This window comes from Hyla sarda, unplaced genomic scaffold (genome assembly GCF_029499605.1).
Source record: "Hyla sarda isolate aHylSar1 unplaced genomic scaffold, aHylSar1.hap1 scaffold_2063, whole genome shotgun sequence".
NCBI classification, from domain to species: Eukaryota; Metazoa; Chordata; class Amphibia; order Anura; family Hylidae; genus Hyla; species Hyla sarda.
Window position 1 is genome coordinate 14,027 of NW_026608727.1, and position 15,697 is coordinate 29,723.

The 15,697-nt window shown below is 46.1% G+C and overlaps 7 non-coding genes across 7 annotated transcripts; all 7 read left to right on the forward strand.

Annotated features, from left to right (window-relative positions):
* Window positions 1-448: 448 nt before the first annotated feature.
* LOC130318651 (U2 spliceosomal RNA) lies at window positions 449-640 on the forward strand. Its single transcript, XR_008865137.1, has one exon. It is a non-coding gene; the product is annotated as a U2 spliceosomal RNA (small nuclear RNA).
* Window positions 641-2,710: 2,070 nt separating this feature from the next.
* Window positions 2,711-2,901, forward strand: LOC130318659 (U2 spliceosomal RNA). Its single transcript, XR_008865142.1, has one exon. It is a non-coding gene; the product is annotated as a U2 spliceosomal RNA (small nuclear RNA).
* Window positions 2,902-4,990: 2,089 nt separating this feature from the next.
* Window positions 4,991-5,181, forward strand: LOC130318660 (U2 spliceosomal RNA). Its single transcript, XR_008865143.1, has one exon. It is a non-coding gene; the product is annotated as a U2 spliceosomal RNA (small nuclear RNA).
* Window positions 5,182-7,268: 2,087 nt separating this feature from the next.
* LOC130318661 (U2 spliceosomal RNA) lies at window positions 7,269-7,459 on the forward strand. The gene has a single exon (XR_008865144.1). It is a non-coding gene; the product is annotated as a U2 spliceosomal RNA (small nuclear RNA).
* Window positions 7,460-9,544: 2,085 nt separating this feature from the next.
* LOC130318637 (U2 spliceosomal RNA) lies at window positions 9,545-9,735 on the forward strand. The gene has a single exon (XR_008865124.1). It is a non-coding gene; the product is annotated as a U2 spliceosomal RNA (small nuclear RNA).
* Window positions 9,736-11,821: 2,086 nt separating this feature from the next.
* On the forward strand, window positions 11,822-12,012 carry LOC130318638 (U2 spliceosomal RNA). Its single transcript, XR_008865125.1, has one exon. It is a non-coding gene; the product is annotated as a U2 spliceosomal RNA (small nuclear RNA).
* A 2,091-nt stretch (window positions 12,013-14,103) lies between these two features.
* Window positions 14,104-14,294, forward strand: LOC130318639 (U2 spliceosomal RNA). Its single transcript, XR_008865126.1, has one exon. It is a non-coding gene; the product is annotated as a U2 spliceosomal RNA (small nuclear RNA).
* The last annotated feature ends 1,403 nt before the right edge of the window (window positions 14,295-15,697 follow it).

Consider the following 15,697-nt stretch of genomic DNA (forward strand, 5'->3'; position numbering starts at 1 on the left):
CCCGGATTTAACCCACGACAGAGTAAGTCCAATGGGGTGCAGGCATGTCCTCTATGCTTACAGCTTCCCGTGGGTGTTGGTTTGATACCGTTTGGGACAGCCAAGGAGGGCATCTGCAGGCAACAAAGGTAGGAGTTGTGCTTGTGTGTGTGTTTCCTATGCAGATCCTAAGCCAGTGTCCACATGCAAGTAGGAGGAGTTAAGAAGGGTTCCTGGCAAATCCGGTTATGGAGTGTGCATTTAAAAAGGCCCCGTGGTGAGTGCAATGGGCCCCTGTCTTGCTGCTTAGCAATAATGGTATGGGTTTAGGTTTCTGCTGTGTGTACTGGTGGTTGACTGCCCCCCAGCCCAGAGTGTGCATGGAAAATTGTCTGGCAGCCTCCCTGACAGCAAGCAGTGATAGTGCCCATGAAGGGGGACCCTTGTTGGGCCCGCCCCTTTCACGGTTATCGCTTCTCGGCCTTTTGGCTAAGATCAAGTGTAGTATCTGTTCTTATCAGTTTAATATCTGATACGTCCCCTATCTGGGGACCATATATTAAATGGATTTTTGAGAACGGGGGCCGATTTCGAAGCTTGCTTCCGTCGCCCTATGCATTGACCCGATATGGCAGTATCTTCGGGTTACAGTGCACCACCCCCTTACAGGGTTAAAAAGAAATGATTCCTACTTTCATTGCTACCTGCTTGCTGGCTAGCCAGCTAGCCAGCCCTGTGGGCCTTGCTGCTGCTGCTGACAAAAGGTGGTGCTGCTGCTGCTTCTGCTGCTTCTGCTTGTGTCTGGCCGCTGTTGGAGCGTCCAGGCACAGGACTTCTGCTGCTGCTGACTAAATGGCCTCCTTAATTGGATCATTTGAGTAGCCAGCACACCTGTGCAGGTAGGGCATGACATGATAGGCAGCTGCCTTGATAGCGGGTGGGTGCTGAATGTTCCTAATTGACAAAATAAGATTAATGCTTATGAAGAAATATAAAATCTCATCCCTTCCCCAATATCGCGCCACACCCCTACCCCTTAATTCCCTGGTTGAACTTGATGGACATATGTCTTTTTTCGACCGTACTAACTATGTAACTATGTAACATAACATGGGGGGGGTCTCCTGGCTGTTCACACAGGTGTGTCATTGCTGTACATTGACCATGCATTGCTTCTGTGGTATTGCAAAGGCAAAGACAAATGCTTCCAGCCATCCATTGCACTAATGGATTGGTCATCAGCTGGCTGTCTATGTCCCGCATCAATATAGACCAAAGTACAGAGGGTTAGGCTATGCTATAGTGCACCTACCTGATGCATCAGAAGGTGCGAGGCCCTTGCTAAATTCTGTGCACAGACTTTGAGATCTATGCTTTAGACTGTATCTAAACCTGCTCCAACATGGACTGACATTCTGGCCTACTTTCAGCCGATGCGACTTGTCTGTCGCTGAACAGTCGCTTTTTATGTATTCAGCACCTATGTATAATGTTGTAAAAATGCTCTAGAAGCTAAAGTCGCAGAAATGTCACACATATTTGGCCTGCAACTTTCTGTGCGACAAATTCAGACAGGAAAAATCAGTATAAATCCTTAGAAAATTATCCCCCAGTGTCTCCATCTGCTGGCGGTATTGAATAAGCATTGCTGCACTGATGGGGTATGCATTAGACGAAAAAAAAGAAGAAAAAGAAGAATAATACGCCCAGAAAAGAGGCGAAAAGGAGAAAAACGTAAAAAAGCGTGAAAAAAAAGTAAGAGGAAGAGAAGGGAAAAAAAGGTGGAAATGGGTTTAAAAGTGATTTCGGCGGAGAAATATATATATATATATATATATATATATATATATATATATATACGCGCACACACACACATAGATATAAACGTATTCTCCGTTGAGATATTGCAGCCGCTGCTGTGTCCAGGCCCAGGAGCCTTAGCACTGTGCTGTGATGTCACTCAATACCACTGACATCACTAGGTGTAAACAACATCTCTCCTTTGCTGTGTATGTGACTATGGAGCTGTTTGGTGATGTCGTCTATTATGGCCTTCATAGAAGCAACAGGAGATTGTTGCATCCATCTAGAACCCTCAGAACTACAGTGCTATGATGTCACTCACTTCCACAGGCCTTGCAGAGTGTAAACAACAACAACCCAGCTTTGTCGTGTATGTAACCATAGGGATTGTGATGTCACCTAGAACCTTCACAGCAGCGACAGCTTTATGAGGAGCATCAGCACTGCTCTGCCTGAGCAGAACCATCACCGCCATAGGTTGTCAAATAACCCGGATTTAACCCACACAGGTAAGTCCAATGGGGTGCAGGCATGTCCTCTATGCTTACAGCTTCCCGTGGGTGTTGGTTTGATACCGTTTGGGGACAGCCAAGGAGGCATCTGCAGGCAACAAAGGTAGGTGTGTGCTTGTGTGTGTGTTTCCTATGCAGATCCTAAGCCCAGTGTCACATGCAAGTAGGAGGAGTAAGAAGGGTTCCTGGCAAATCCGGGTTATGGATTGCATTTAAAAAGGCCCCGTGGGAGTGCAATGGGCCCCTGTCTTGCTGCTTAGCAATAATGGTATGGGTTTAGGTTCTGCTGTGTGTACTGGTGGTTGACTGCCCCCCAGCCCAGAGTGTGCATGGAAAATTGTCTGGCAGCCTCCCTGACAGCAAGCAGTGATAGTGCCCATGAAGGGGACCTTGTTGGGCCCGCCCCTTTCACGGTTATCGCTTCTCGGCCTTTTGGCTAAGATCAAGTGTAGTATCTGTTCTTATCAGTTTAATATCTGATACGTCCCCTATCTGGGGACCATATATTAAATGGATTTTTGAGAACGGGGGCCGATTTCGAAGCTTGCTTCCGTCGCCCTATGCATTGACCCGATATGGCAGTATCTTCGGGTACAGTGCACCACCCCCTTACAGGGTTAAAAAGAAAGATTCCTACTTTCATTGCTACCTGCTTGCTGGCTAGCCAGCTAGCCAGCCCTGTGGGCCTTGCTGCTGCTGCTGCTGCTGCTGCAGCCAAAAAACAAAAGGTGGTGCTGCTGCTGCTTCTGCTGCTTCTGCTTGTGTCTGGCCGCTGTTGGAGCGTCCAGGCACAGGACTTCTGCTGCTGCTGACTAAATGGCCTCCTTAATTGGATCATTTGAGTAGCCAGCACACCTGTGCAGGTAGGGCATGACATGATAGGCAGCTGCCTTGATAGCGGGTGGGTGCTGAATGTTCCTAATTGACAAAATAAGATTAATGCTTATGAAGAAATATAAAATCTCATCCCTTCCCCAATATCGCGCCACACCCCTACCCCTTAATTCCCTGGTTGAACTTGATGGACATATGTCTTTTTTCGACCGTACTAACTATGTAACTATGTAACATAACATGGGGGGGTCTCCTGGCTGTTCACACAGGTGTGTCATTGCTGTACATTGACCATGCATTGCTTCTGTGGTATTGCAAAGGCAAAGACAAATGCTTCCAGCCATCCATTGCACTAATGGATTGGTCATCAGCTGGCTGTCTATGTCCCGCATCAATATAGACCAAAGTACAGAGGGTTAGGCTATGCTATAGTGCACCTACCTGATGCATCAGAAGGTGCGAGGCCCTTGCTAAATTCTGTGCACAGACTTTGAGATCTATGCTTTAGACTGTATCTAAACCTGCTCCAACATGGACTGACATTCTGGCCTACTTTCAGCCGATGCGACTTGTCTGTCGCTGAACAGTCGCTTTTTATGTATTCAGCACCTATGTATAATGTTGTAAAAATGCTCTAGAAGCTAAAGTCGCAGAAATGTCACACATATTTGGCCTGCAACTTTCTGTGCGACAAATTCAGACAGGAAAAATCAGTATAAATCCTTAGAAAATTATCCCCCAGTGTCTCCATCTGCTGGCGGTATTGAATAAGCATTGCTGCACTGATGGGGTATGCATTAGACGAAAAAAAAGAAGAAAAAGAAGAATAATACGCCCAGAAAAGAGGCGAAAAGGAGAAAAACGTAAAAAAACGTGAAAAAAAAGTAAGAGGAAGAGAAGGGAAAAAAAGGTGGAAATGGGTTTAAAAGTGATTTCGGCGGAGAAATATATATATATATATATATATATATATATATATATATATATATACGCGCACACACACACATATATATAAACGTATTCTCCGTTGAGATATTGCAGCCGCTGCTGTGTCCAGGCCCAGGAGCCTTAGCACTGTGCTGTGATGTCACTCAATACCACTGACATCACTAGGTGTAAACAACATCTCTCCTTTGCTGTGTATGTGACTATGGAGCTGTTTGGTGATGTCGTCTATTATGGCCTTCATAGAAGCAACAGGAGATTGTTGCATCCATCTAGAACCCTCAGAACTACAGTGCTATGATGTCACTCACTTCCACAGGCCTTGCAGAGTGTAAACAACAACAACCCAGCTTTGTCGTGTATGTAACCATAGGGATTGTGATGTCACCTAGAACCTTCACAGCAGCGACAGCTTTATGAGGAGCATCAGCACTGCTCTGCCTGAGCAGAACCATCACCGCCATAGGTTGTCAAATAACCCGGATTTAACCCACACAGGTAAGTCCAATGGGGTGCAGGCATGTCCTCTATGCTTACAGCTTCCCGTGGGTGTTGGTTTGATACCGTTTGGGGACAGCCAAGGAGGCATCTGCAGGCAACAAAGGTAGGTGTGTGCTTGTGTGTGTGTTTCCTATGCAGATCCTAAGCCCAGTGTCACATGCAAGTAGGAGGAGTAAGAAGGGTTCCTGGCAAATCCGGGTTATGGATTGCATTTAAAAAGGCCCCGTGGGAGTGCAATGGGCCCCTGTCTTGCTGCTTAGCAATAATGGTATGGGTTTAGGTTCTGCTGTGTGTACTGGTGGTTGACTGCCCCCCAGCCCAGAGTGTGCATGGAAAATTGTCTGGCAGCCTCCCTGACAGCAAGCAGTGATAGTGCCCATGAAGGGGACCTTGTTGGGCCCGCCCCTTTCACGGTTATCGCTTCTCGGCCTTTTGGCTAAGATCAAGTGTAGTATCTGTTCTTATCAGTTTAATATCTGATACGTCCCCTATCTGGGGACCATATATTAAATGGATTTTTGAGAACGGGGGCCGATTTCGAAGCTTGCTTCCGTCGCCCTATGCATTGACCCGATATGGCAGTATCTTCGGGTACAGTGCACCACCCCCTTACAGGGTTAAAAAGAAAGATTCCTACTTTCATTGCTACCTGCTTGCTGGCTAGCCAGCTAGCCAGCCCTGTGGGCCTTGCTGCTGCTGCTGCTGCTGCTGCAGCCAAAAAACAAAAGGTGGTGCTGCTGCTGCTTCTGCTGCTTCTGCTTGTGTCTGGCCGCTGTTGGAGCGTCCAGGCACAGGACTTCTGCTGCTGCTGACTAAATGGCCTCCTTAATTGGATCATTTGAGTAGCCAGCACACCTGTGCAGGTAGGGCATGACATGATAGGCAGCTGCCTTGATAGCGGGTGGGTGCTGAATGTTCCTAATTGACAAAATAAGATTAATGCTTATGAAGAAATATAAAATCTCATCCCTTCCCCAATATCGCGCCACACCCCTACCCCTTAATTCCCTGGTTGAACTTGATGGACATATGTCTTTTTTCAACCGTACTAACTATGTAACTATGTAACATAACATGGGGGGGTCTCCTGGCTGTTCACACAGGTGTGTCATTGCTGTACATTGACCATGCATTGCTTCTGTGGTATTGCAAAGGCAAAGACAAATGCTTCCAGCCATCCATTGCACTAATGGATTGGTCATCAGCTGGCTGTCTATGTCCCGCATCAATATAGACCAAAGTACAGAGGGTTAGGCTATGCTATAGTGCACCTACCTGATGCATCAGAAGGTGCGAGGCCCTTGCTAAATTCTGTGCACAGACTTTGAGATCTATGCTTTAGACTGTATCTAAACCTGCTCCAACATGGACTGACATTCTGGCCTACTTTCAGCCGATGCGACTTGTCTGTCGCTGAACAGTCGCTTTTTATGTATTCAGCACCTATGTATAATGTTGTAAAAATGCTCTAGAAGCTAAAGTCGCAGAAATGTCACACATATTTGGCCTGCAACTTTCTGTGCGACAAATTCAGACAGGAAAAATCAGTATAAATCCTTAGAAAATTATCCCCCAGTGTCTCCATCTGCTGGCGGTATTGAATAAGCATTGCTGCACTGATGGGGTATGCATTAGACGAAAAAAAAGAAGAAAAAGAAGAATAATACGCCCAGAAAAGAGGCGAAAAGGAGAAAAACGTAAAAAAACGTGAAAAAAAAGTAAGAGGAAGAGAAGGGAAAAAAAGGTGGAAATGGGTTTAAAAGTGATTTCGGCGGAGATATATATATATATATATATATATATATATATATATATATATATACGCGCACACACACACATATATATAAACGTATTCTCCGTTGAGATATTGCAGCCGCTGCTGTGTCCAGGCCCAGGAGCCTTAGCACTGTGCTGTGATGTCACTCAATACCACTGACATCACTAGGTGTAAACAACATCTCTCCTTTGCTGTGTATGTGACTATGGAGCTGTTTGGTGATGTCGTCTATTATGGCCTTCATAGAAGCAACAGGAGATTGTTGCATCCATCTAGAACCCTCAGAACTACAGTGCTATGATGTCACTCACTTCCACAGGCCTTGCAGAGTGTAAACAACAACAACCCAGCTTTGTCGTGTATGTAACCATAGGGATTGTGATGTCACCTAGAACCTTCACAGCAGCGACAGCTTTATGAGGAGCATCAGCACTGCTCTGCCTGAGCAGAACCATCACCGCCATAGGTTGTCAAATAACCCGGATTTAACCCACACAGGTAAGTCCAATGGGGTGCAGGCATGTCCTCTATGCTTACAGCTTCCCGTGGGTGTTGGTTTGATACCGTTTGGGGACAGCCAAGGAGGCATCTGCAGGCAACAAAGGTAGGTGTGTGCTTGTGTGTGTGTTTCCTATGCAGATCCTAAGCCCAGTGTCACATGCAAGTAGGAGGAGTAAGAAGGGTTCCTGGCAAATCCGGGTTATGGATTGCATTTAAAAAGGCCCCGTGGGAGTGCAATGGGCCCCTGTCTTGCTGCTTAGCAATAATGGTATGGGTTTAGGTTCTGCTGTGTGTACTGGTGGTTGACTGCCCCCCAGCCCAGAGTGTGCATGGAAAATTGTCTGGCAGCCTCCCTGACAGCAAGCAGTGATAGTGCCCATGAAGGGGACCTTGTTGGGCCCGCCCCTTTCACGGTTATCGCTTCTCGGCCTTTTGGCTAAGATCAAGTGTAGTATCTGTTCTTATCAGTTTAATATCTGATACGTCCCCTATCTGGGGACCATATATTAAATGGATTTTTGAGAACGGGGGCCGATTTCGAAGCTTGCTTCCGTCGCCCTATGCATTGACCCGATATGGCAGTATCTTCGGGTACAGTGCACCACCCCCTTACAGGGTTAAAAAGAAAGATTCCTACTTTCATTGCTACCTGCTTGCTGGCTAGCCAGCTAGCCAGCCCTGTGGGCCTTGCTGCTGCTGCTGCTGCTGCTGCAGCCAAAAAACAAAAGGTGGTGCTGCTGCTGCTTCTGCTGCTTCTGCTTGTGTCTGGCCGCTGTTGGAGCGTCCAGGCACAGGACTTCTGCTGCTGCTGACTAAATGGCCTCCTTAATTGGATCATTTGAGTAGCCAGCACACCTGTGCAGGTAGGGCATGACATGATAGGCAGCTGCCTTGATAGCGGGTGGGTGCTGAATGTTCCTAATTGACAAAATAAGATTAATGCTTATGAAGAAATATAAAATCTCATCCCTTCCCCAATATCGCGCCACACCCCTACCCCTTAATTCCCTGGTTGAACTTGATGGACATATGTCTTTTTTCGACCGTACTAACTATGTAACTATGTAACATAACATGGGGGGGTCTCCTGGCTGTTCACACAGGTGTGTCATTGCTGTACATTGACCATGCATTGCTTCTGTGGTATTGCAAAGGCAAAGACAAATGCTTCCAGCCATCCATTGCACTAATGGATTGGTCATCAGCTGGCTGTCTATGTCCCGCATCAATATAGACCAAAGTACAGAGGGTTAGGCTATGCTATAGTGCACCTACCTGATGCATCAGAAGGTGCGAGGCCCTTGCTAAATTCTGTGCACAGACTTTGAGATCTATGCTTTAGACTGTATCTAAACCTGCTCCAACATGGACTGACATTCTGGCCTACTTTCAGCCGATGCGACTTGTCTGTCGCTGAACAGTCGCTTTTTATGTATTCAGCACCTATGTATAATGTTGTAAAAATGCTCTAGAAGCTAAAGTCGCAGAAATGTCACACATATTTGGCCTGCAACTTTCTGTGCGACAAATTCAGACAGGAAAAATCAGTATAAATCCTTAGAAAATTATCCCCCAGTGTCTCCATCTGCTGGCGGTATTGAATAAGCATTGCTGCACTGATGGGGTATGCATTAGACGAAAAAAAAGAAGAAAAAGAAGAATAATACGCCCAGAAAAGAGGCGAAAAGGAGAAAAACGTAAAAAAACGTGAAAAAAAAGTAAGAGGAAGAGAAGGGAAAAAAAGGTGGAAATGGGTTTAAAAGTGATTTCGGCGGAGAAATATATATATATATATATATATATATATATATATATATATACGCGCACACACACACATATATATAAACGTATTCTCCGTTGAGATATTGCAGCCGCTGCTGTGTCCAGGCCCAGGAGCCTTAGCACTGTGCTGTGATGTCACTCAATACCACTGACATCACTAGGTGTAAACAACATCTCTCCTTTGCTGTGTATGTGACTATGGAGCTGTTTGGTGATGTCGTCTATTATGGCCTTCATAGAAGCAACAGGAGATTGTTGCATCCATCTAGAACCCTCAGAACTACAGTGCTATGATGTCACTCACTTCCACAGGCCTTGCAGAGTGTAAACAACAACAACCCAGCTTTGTCGTGTATGTAACCATAGGGATTGTGATGTCACCTAGAACCTTCACAGCAGCGACAGCTTTATGAGGAGCATCAGCACTGCTCTGCCTGAGCAGAACCATCACCGCCATAGGTTGTCAAATAACCCGGATTTAACCCACACAGGTAAGTCCAATGGGGTGCAGGCATGTCCTCTATGCTTACAGCTTCCCGTGGGTGTTGGTTTGATACCGTTTGGGGACAGCCAAGGAGGCATCTGCAGGCAACAAAGGTAGGTGTGTGCTTGTGTGTGTGTTTCCTATGCAGATCCTAAGCCCAGTGTCACATGCAAGTAGGAGGAGTAAGAAGGGTTCCTGGCAAATCCGGGTTATGGATTGCATTTAAAAAGGCCCCGTGGGAGTGCAATGGGCCCCTGTCTTGCTGCTTAGCAATAATGGTATGGGTTTAGGTTCTGCTGTGTGTACTGGTGGTTGACTGCCCCCCAGCCCAGAGTGTGCATGGAAAATTGTCTGGCAGCCTCCCTGACAGCAAGCAGTGATAGTGCCCATGAAGGGGACCTTGTTGGGCCCGCCCCTTTCACGGTTATCGCTTCTCGGCCTTTTGGCTAAGATCAAGTGTAGTATCTGTTCTTATCAGTTTAATATCTGATACGTCCCCTATCTGGGGACCATATATTAAATGGATTTTTGAGAACGGGGGCCGATTTCGAAGCTTGCTTCCGTCGCCCTATGCATTGACCCGATATGGCAGTATCTTCGGGTACAGTGCACCACCCCCTTACAGGGTTAAAAAGAAAGATTCCTACTTTCATTGCTACCTGCTTGCTGGCTAGCCAGCTAGCCAGCCCTGTGGGCCTTGCTGCTGCTGCTGCTGCTGCTGCAGCCAAAAAACAAAAGGTGGTGCTGCTGCTGCTTCTGCTGCTTCTGCTTGTGTCTGGCCGCTGTTGGAGCGTCCAGGCACAGGACTTCTGCTGCTGCTGACTAAATGGCCTCCTTAATTGGATCATTTGAGTAGCCAGCACACCTGTGCAGGTAGGGCATGACATGATAGGCAGCTGCCTTGATAGCGGGTGGGTGCTGAATGTTCCTAATTGACAAAATAAGATTAATGCTTATGAAGAAATATAAAATCTCATCCCTTCCCCAATATCGCGCCACACCCCTACCCCTTAATTCCCTGGTTGAACTTGATGGACATATGTCTTTTTTCGACCGTACTAACTATGTAACTATGTAACATAACATGGGGGGGTCTCCTGGCTGTTCACACAGGTGTGTCATTGCTGTACATTGACCATGCATTGCTTCTGTGGTATTGCAAAGGCAAAGACAAATGCTTCCAGCCATCCATTGCACTAATGGATTGGTCATCAGCTGGCTGTCTATGTCCCGCATCAATATAGACCAAAGTACAGAGGGTTAGGCTATGCTATAGTGCACCTACCTGATGCATCAGAAGGTGCGAGGCCCTTGCTAAATTCTGTGCACAGACTTTGAGATCTATGCTTTAGACTGTATCTAAACCTGCTCCAACATGGACTGACATTCTGGCCTACTTTCAGCCGATGCGACTTGTCTGTCGCTGAACAGTCGCTTTTTATGTATTCAGCACCTATGTATAATGTTGTAAAAATGCTCTAGAAGCTAAAGTCGCAGAAATGTCACACATATTTGGCCTGCAACTTTCTGTGCGACAAATTCAGACAGGAAAAATCAGTATAAATCCTTAGAAAATTATCCCCCAGTGTCTCCATCTGCTGGCGGTATTGAATAAGCATTGCTGCACTGATGGGGTATGCATTAGACGAAAAAAAAGAAGAAAAAGAAGAATAATACGCCCAGAAAAGAGGCGAAAAGGAGAAAAACGTAAAAAAACGTGAAAAAAAAGTAAGAGGAAGAGAAGGGAAAAAAAGGTGGAAATGGGTTTAAAAGTGATTTCGGCGGAGATATATATATATATATATATATATATATATATATATATATATATACGCGCACACACACACATATATATAAACGTATTCTCCGTTGAGATATTGCAGCCGCTGCTGTGTCCAGGCCCAGGAGCCTTAGCACTGTGCTGTGATGTCACTCAATACCACTGACATCACTAGGTGTAAACAACATCTCTCCTTTGCTGTGTATGTGACTATGGAGCTGTTTGGTGATGTCGTCTATTATGGCCTTCATAGAAGCAACAGGAGATTGTTGCATCCATCTAGAACCCTCAGAACTACAGTGCTATGATGTCACTCACTTCCACAGGCCTTGCAGAGTGTAAACAACAACAACCCAGCTTTGTCGTGTATGTAACCATAGGGATTGTGATGTCACCTAGAACCTTCACAGCAGCGACAGCTTTATGAGGAGCATCAGCACTGCTCTGCCTGAGCAGAACCATCACCGCCATAGTTGTCAAATAACCCGGATTTAACCCACACAGGTAAGTCCAATGGGGTGCAGGCATGTCCTCTATGCTTACAGCTTCCCGTGGGTGTTGGTTTGATACCGTTTGGGGACAGCCAAGGAGGCATCTGCAGGCAACAAAGGTAGGTGTGTGCTTGTGTGTGTGTTTCCTATGCAGATCCTAAGCCCAGTGTCACATGCAAGTAGGAGGAGTAAGAAGGGTTCCTGGCAAATCCGGGTTATGGATTGCATTTAAAAAGGCCCCGTGGGAGTGCAATGGGCCCCTGTCTTGCTGCTTAGCAATAATGGTATGGGTTTAGGTTCTGCTGTGTGTACTGGTGGTTGACTGCCCCCCAGCCCAGAGTGTGCATGGAAAATTGTCTGGCAGCCTCCCTGACAGCAAGCAGTGATAGTGCCCATGAAGGGGACCTTGTTGGGCCCGCCCCTTTCACGGTTATCGCTTCTCGGCCTTTTGGCTAAGATCAAGTGTAGTATCTGTTCTTATCAGTTTAATATCTGATACGTCCCCTATCTGGGGACCATATATTAAATGGATTTTTGAGAACGGGGGCCGATTTCGAAGCTTGCTTCCGTCGCCCTATGCATTGACCCGATATGGCAGTATCTTCGGGTACAGTGCACCACCCCCTTACAGGGTTAAAAAGAAAGATTCCTACTTTCATTGCTACCTGCTTGCTGGCTAGCCAGCTAGCCAGCCCTGTGGGCCTTGCTGCTGCTGCTGCTGCTGCTGCAGCCAAAAAACAAAAGGTGGTGCTGCTGCTGCTTCTGCTGCTTCTGCTTGTGTCTGGCCGCTGTTGGAGCGTCCAGGCACAGGACTTCTGCTGCTGCTGACTAAATGGCCTCCTTAATTGGATCATTTGAGTAGCCAGCACACCTGTGCAGGTAGGGCATGACATGATAGGCAGCTGCCTTGATAGCGGGTGGGTGCTGAATGTTCCTAATTGACAAAATAAGATTAATGCTTATGAAGAAATATAAAATCTCATCCCTTCCCCAATATCGCGCCACACCCCTACCCCTTAATTCCCTGGTTGAACTTGATGGACATATGTCTTTTTTCGACCGTACTAACTATGTAACTATGTAACATAACATGGGGGGGTCTCCTGGCTGTTCACACAGGTGTGTCATTGCTGTACATTGACCATGCATTGCTTCTGTGGTATTGCAAAGGCAAAGACAAATGCTTCCAGCCATCCATTGCACTAATGGATTGGTCATCAGCTGGCTGTCTATGTCCCGCATCAATATAGACCAAAGTACAGAGGGTTAGGCTATGCTATAGTGCACCTACCTGATGCATCAGAAGGTGCGAGGCCCTTGCTAAATTCTGTGCACAGACTTTGAGATCTATGCTTTAGACTGTATCTAAACCTGCTCCAACATGGACTGACATTCTGGCCTACTTTCAGCCGATGCGACTTGTCTGTCGCTGAACAGTCGCTTTTTATGTATTCAGCACCTATGTATAATGTTGTAAAAATGCTCTAGAAGCTAAAGTCGCAGAAATGTCACACATATTTGGCCTGCAACTTTCTGTGCGACAAATTCAGACAGGAAAAATCAGTATAAATCCTTAGAAAATTATCCCCCAGTGTCTCCATCTGCTGGCGGTATTGAATAAGCATTGCTGCACTGATGGGGTATGCATTAGACGAAAAAAAAGAAGAAAAAGAAGAATAATACGCCCAGAAAAGAGGCGAAAAGGAGAAAAACGTAAAAAAACGTGAAAAAAAAGTAAGAGGAAGAGAAGGGAAAAAAAGGTGGAAATGGGTTTAAAAGTGATTTCGGCGGAGAAATATATATATATATATATATATATATATATATATATATATATATATACGCGCACACACACACATATATATAAACGTATTCTCCGTTGAGATATTGCAGCCGCTGCTGTGTCCAGGCCCAGGAGCCTTAGCACTGTGCTGTGATGTCACTCAATACCACTGACATCACTAGGTGTAAACAACATCTCTCCTTTGCTGTGTATGTGACTATGGAGCTGTTTGGTGATGTCGTCTATTATGGCCTTCATAGAAGCAACAGGAGATTGTTGCATCCATCTAGAACCCTCAGAACTACAGTGCTATGATGTCACTCACTTCCACAGGCCTTGCAGAGTGTAAACAACAACAACCCAGCTTTGTCGTGTATGTAACCATAGGGATTGTGATGTCACCTAGAACCTTCACAGCAGCGACAGCTTTATGAGGAGCATCAGCACTGCTCTGCCTGAGCAGAACCATCACCGCCATAGGTTGTCAAATAACCCGGATTTAACCCACACAGGTAAGTCCAATGGGGTGCAGGCATGTCCTCTATGCTTACAGCTTCCCGTGGGTGTTGGTTTGATACCGTTTGGGGACAGCCAAGGAGGCATCTGCAGGCAACAAAGGTAGGTGTGTGCTTGTGTGTGTGTTTCCTATGCAGATCCTAAGCCCAGTGTCACATGCAAGTAGGAGGAGTAAGAAGGGTTCCTGGCAAATCCGGGTTATGGATTGCATTTAAAAAGGCCCCGTGGGAGTGCAATGGGCCCCTGTCTTGCTGCTTAGCAATAATGGTATGGGTTTAGGTTCTGCTGTGTGTACTGGTGGTTGACTGCCCCCCAGCCCAGAGTGTGCATGGAAAATTGTCTGGCAGCCTCCCTGACAGCAAGCAGTGATAGTGCCCATGAAGGGGACCTTGTTGGGCCCGCCCCTTTCACGGTTATCGCTTCTCGGCCTTTTGGCTAAGATCAAGTGTAGTATCTGTTCTTATCAGTTTAATATCTGATACGTCCCCTATCTGGGGACCATATATTAAATGGATTTTTGAGAACGGGGGCCGATTTCGAAGCTTGCTTCCGTCGCCCTATGCATTGACCCGATATGGCAGTATCTTCGGGTACAGTGCACCACCCCCTTACAGGGTTAAAAAGAAAGATTCCTACTTTCATTGCTACCTGCTTGCTGGCTAGCCAGCTAGCCAGCCCTGTGGGCCTTGCTGCTGCTGCTGCTGCTGCTGCAGCCAAAAAACAAAAGGTGGTGCTGCTGCTGCTTCTGCTGCTTCTGCTTGTGTCTGGCCGCTGTTGGAGCGTCCAGGCACAGGACTTCTGCTGCTGCTGACTAAATGGCCTCCTTAATTGGATCATTTGAGTAGCCAGCACACCTGTGCAGGTAGGGCATGACATGATAGGCAGCTGCCTTGATAGCGGGTGGGTGCTGAATGTTCCTAATTGACAAAATAAGATTAATGCTTATGAAGAAATATAAAATCTCATCCCTTCCCCAATATCGCGCCACACCCCTACCCCTTAATTCCCTGGTTGAACTTGATGGACATATGTCTTTTTTCGACCGTACTAACTATGTAACTATGTAACATAACATGGGGGGGTCTCCTGGCTGTTCACACAGGTGTGTCATTGCTGTACATTGACCATGCATTGCTTCTGTGGTATTGCAAAGGCAAAGACAAATGCTTCCAGCCATCCATTGCACTAATGGATTGGTCATCAGCTGGCTGTCTATGTCCCGCATCAATATAGACCAAAGTACAGAGGGTTAGGCTATGCTATAGTGCACCTACCTGATGCATCAGAAGGTGCGAGGCCCTTGCTAAATTCTGTGCACAGACTTTGAGATCTATGCTTTAGACTGTATCTAAACCTGCTCCAACATGGACTGACATTCTGGCCTACTTTCAGCCGATGCGACTTGTCTGTCGCTGAACAGTCGCTTTTTATGTATTCAGCACCTATGTATAATGTTGTAAAAATGCTCTAGAAGCTAAAGTCGCAGAAATGTCACACATATTTGGCCTGCAACTTTCTGTGCGACAAATTCAGACAGGAAAAATCAGTATAAATCCTTAGAAAATTATCCCCCAGTGTCTCCATCTGCTGGCGGTATTGAATAAGCATTGCTGCACTGATGGGGTATGCATTAGACGAAAAAAAAGAAGAAAAAGAAGAATAATACGCCCAGAAAAGAGGCGAAAAGGAGAAAAACGTAAAAAAACGTGAAAAAAAAGTAAGAGGAAGAGAAGGGAAAAAAAGGTGGAAATGGGTTTAAAAGTGATTTCGGCGGAGAATATATATATATATATATATATATATATATATATATATATATATACGCGCACACACACACATATATATAAACGTATTCTCCGTTGAGATATTGCAGCCGCTGCTGTGTCCAGGCCCAGGAGCCTTAGCACTGTGCTGTGATGTCACTCAATACCACTGACATCACTAGGTGTAAACAACATCTCTCCTTTGCTGTGTATGTGACTATGGAGCTGTTTGGTGATGTCGTCTAT